Source organism: Schistocerca nitens, chromosome 2 (genome assembly GCF_023898315.1).
Source record: "Schistocerca nitens isolate TAMUIC-IGC-003100 chromosome 2, iqSchNite1.1, whole genome shotgun sequence".
Classification (NCBI taxonomy): domain Eukaryota; kingdom Metazoa; phylum Arthropoda; class Insecta; order Orthoptera; family Acrididae; genus Schistocerca; species Schistocerca nitens.
The window spans coordinates 887,203,630-887,207,694 of NC_064615.1; positions in this window are offsets into that span (position 1 = coordinate 887,203,630).

A 4,065-nucleotide genomic window follows, 5' to 3' on the forward strand; every position below is an offset into this window, starting at 1 on the left:
TCCAAAATAAATAAAATATACACCTTCCTCTCTCCATCAGCCTAGTGCAAGCTGAGTCCTTTTCCCACCAACCCCTAGGAAGAGGTGGCGTCTGGGTGACTTAGGTTAGTGGAGGTGAGCCTTATTTCCTGTAATTTTCTTAGGTTAGTAGCGAAATCCCAAATGACCTTTCTTTACTGCCAAAATTCAAACTTGGTGCCACTACCTAGGATGAGGTAGCAGTCGGGTGACTGAGGTTAGTCCAAGTGTCCTTTCTTTCGCGCCCTTTTTTTAGGTTAGTAGAGATACGTGAATGAATTGATTGGCGACTCCATAGAGTGTCCTGTGCACCACGACCAGATAATGGGTATACTTGGAAGGAGAGACAGCATTGGTCGTATTTTTTGTTTTATTAACTGCAAAATCGATTTTCGGTCACTTAGTGACCATCTTCAGTGCTGTAATATATAATTTAATTTGGTAGGCACTGGTGTCAACAAGCTTACAGCTACCAATGGCTGTAAGCTTGTTGACACCAGCGCCTACCAAATTAAATTATATATTACAGCACTGAAGATGGTCACTAAGTGACTGAAAATCGATTTTGCAGTTAATAAAACAAAAAAATACGACCAATGCTGTCTCTCCTTCCAAGTATACGTGAATTAACCTTTGTTTACTGCCAAAATTCAAACTTGGCCGTCGGATGATTGAGGCTAACCTATCTTTCATCGATTTTCTTAGGTGTGATGCATTATCCTGGTGGACTTTGAACTTCCCGCCATTTTTGTGGGTGAGTGGTGGTGAGGGGGGATAGGTTAGTGGAGGTAGCCCAATTGACCTATCTTCCCGCCAAAATTCAAACTTCCAGCCAAAATCCGCCATCTTGGATGATGTCAACAGATGGCGTCACGGACACTTCGACTGAAATGTGCAGGACCTCCATCGTGCATGAACCACATGTTGCGTCGTACTTGTAAAGGCACATGTTCTAGCAGCACAGGTAGAGTATCCCGTATGAAATCATGATAACGTGCTCCGTTGAGCGTAGGTGGAAGAACATGGGGCCCAATCAAGACATCACCAACAATGCCTGCCCAAACGTTCACAGAAAATCTGTGTTGATGACGTGATTGCACAATTTCGTGCGGATTCTCGTCAGCCCACACATGTTGATTGTGAAAATTTACAATTTGATCACGTTGGAATGAAGCCTCATCCGTAAAGAGAATATTTGCACTGAAATGAGGATTGACACATTGTTGGATGAACCATTCGCAGAAGTGTACCCGTGGAGGCCAATCAGCTGCTGATAGTGCCTGCACACGCTGTACATGGTACGGAAACTACTGGTTCTCCTGTAGCACTCTCCATACAGTGACGTGGTCAACGTTACCTTGTACAGCAGCAACTTCTCTGACCCTGACATTAGGGTTATCGTCAACTGCACGAAGAATTGCTTTGTCCATTGCAGGTGTCCTCGTCGTTCTAGGTCTTCCCCAGTCGCGAGTCATAGGCTGGAATGTTCCGTGCTCCCTAAGATGCCGATCAATTGCTTCGAACGTCTTCCTGTCGGGACACCTTCGTTCTGGAAATCTGTCTCGATACAAACGTACCGCGCCACGGCTATTGCCCCGTGCTAACCCATACATACTGACGAAACTAAAATGAGCTCTAACATGGAAATTAAGCGTTTCCGGACACATGTCCACATAACATATTTTCTTTATTCGTGTGTGAGAAATGTTTCCTGAAAATTTGGCCGTACCTTTTTGTAACATCCTGTATACAGGGTGGTCCATTGATCGTGACCGGGCCAAATATCTCACGAAATGAGCGTCAAACGAAAAAACTACAAAAAACGAAACTTGTCTAGCTTGAAGGGGGAAACCAGACGGCGCTATGGTTGGCCCGCTAGATGGCGCTGCCATAAGTCAAACGGATATCAACTGCGTTTTTTTAAAATAGGAACCCTCATTTTTTATTACATATTCGTGTACTCCGTAAAGAAATATGAATGTTTTAGTTGGACCACTTTTTTCGCTTTGTGATAGATGGCGCTGTTATAGCCACAAACATATGGTTCACGATTTTAGACGAACAGTTGGTAACAGGTAGGTTTTTTAAATTAAAATACAAAACATAGGTACGTTTGAACATTTTACTTCGGTTGTTCCAATGTGATACATGTACCTTTGTGAACTTAACATTTCTGAGAACGCATGTTGTTACAGCGTTATTACCTGTAAATACCACATTAATACAATAAATGCTCAAAATGATGTCCGTCAACTAAAATGCATTTGGCAGTACGTGTAACGACATTCCTCTCAGCAGCGTAATGTTCGCAGATGCATTGACAATGCGCTGACGCATGTTGTCAGGCGTTGTCGGTGAATCACGATATCAAATATCCTTCAACTTTCCCCACAGAAAGAAATCCGGGGACGTCAGATGCGGTGAACGTGCGGGCCATGGTATGGTGCTTCGACGACCAATCCACCTGTCATGAAATATGCTATTCAATACCGATTCAACCGCACGCAAGCTATGTACCGGACATCCATCATGTTGGAAGTACATCGCCATTCTGTCATGCAGTGAAACATCTTGTTGTAACATCGGTAGAACATTAAGTAGGAAATCAGCATACATTGCACCATTTAGATTGCCATCGATGAAATGAGGGCCAATTATCCTTCCTCCCATAATGCCGCACCATACATTAACCCGCCAACATCACTGATGTTCCACTTGTCGCAGCCATCGTGGATTTTCCGTTGCCAATTAGTGCATATTATGCCGGTTTACGATACCGCTGTTGGTGAATGACGCTTCGTCGCTAAATAGAACGCGTGCAAAAAATCTGTCATCGTCCTGTAATTTCTCTTGTGCCCATTGGTGTACACGCCATGCAATTCCTGGTGCATAGAGATATGGTACGCGTGCAGTCGATGTTGATGTAGCTTTCTCAACACTGACGTTTTTGAGATTCCCGATTCTCGCGCAATTTGTCTGCTACTGATGTGCGGATTAGCCGCGACAGCAGCTAAAACACCTACTTGCGCATCATCATGTATTGCAGGTCGTGGTTGACGTTTCACATGTGGCTGTACAGTTCCTTTTCCTTAAATAACATAACTATCCGGCTAAACGGTCCGGACGCTTGAATGATGTCGTCCAGGATACCGAGCAGCATACATAGCAGACGGCCGTTGGGCATTTTGAGCACAATAGCCATACACAACACGATATCGACGTTTTCCACAATTGGCATGCTGTCCATTTTAAGACGGGTAATGTATCACGAAGCAAATACCGTCCGCACTGGCGGAATGATAAATGATATCATGTAGTTATATGTTTGTGACTATTACAGCGCCATCTATCACAAAGCGAAAAAAGTCGTCCAACCAAAACATTCATATTTCTTTACGTACTACACGAATATGTAATAAAAAATGAGGGTTCCTATTTTAAAAAAACGCAGCTGATATCCGTTTGACTTATGGCAGCGCCATCTAGTGGGCCAACCGTAGCGCCATCTGGTTTCACCCTTCAAGCTAGATGATTTTTGTTCTTTGTAGTTTTTTCGTTTGATGCTTATTTCGTGATATATTTGGCCCGCCACTATCAATGGACATCCCTGTATAGGGATGTAAGTGACACACGACTATTAGAGAAATTTTTACATGGTAGTACTCAAATTCAGAATAAAAGTTTCAACAATTGTATATGGGAACAGATACCAAAAACTGTTCTAGTAGGACTAAATACTTTGAAAATAAGTGTTCTAGATGCTGTTCCACGTTTCAGTGACGGTGCAGTGTCAAGGCTTAATATTATGGAACCGATGGGTGTGTGCTGGTGGACTAAATACGCATAAAGCTCTAATAGCCATTGACTGAAAGAGACTCTTCGAAGCAGAAAAATCAGTGTTGGAAGTTACCAAAGAAGCAATAAGAATAAGAATAAGTGTGAAAAAGAGAAGGGAGGAAGAACAACATAGGAAACAAGACGAAAATGGACCTGGGATGCATTATTGGCATGCAAGTTTAATAGAAGAAGAAAGTTTTAACTTTAACT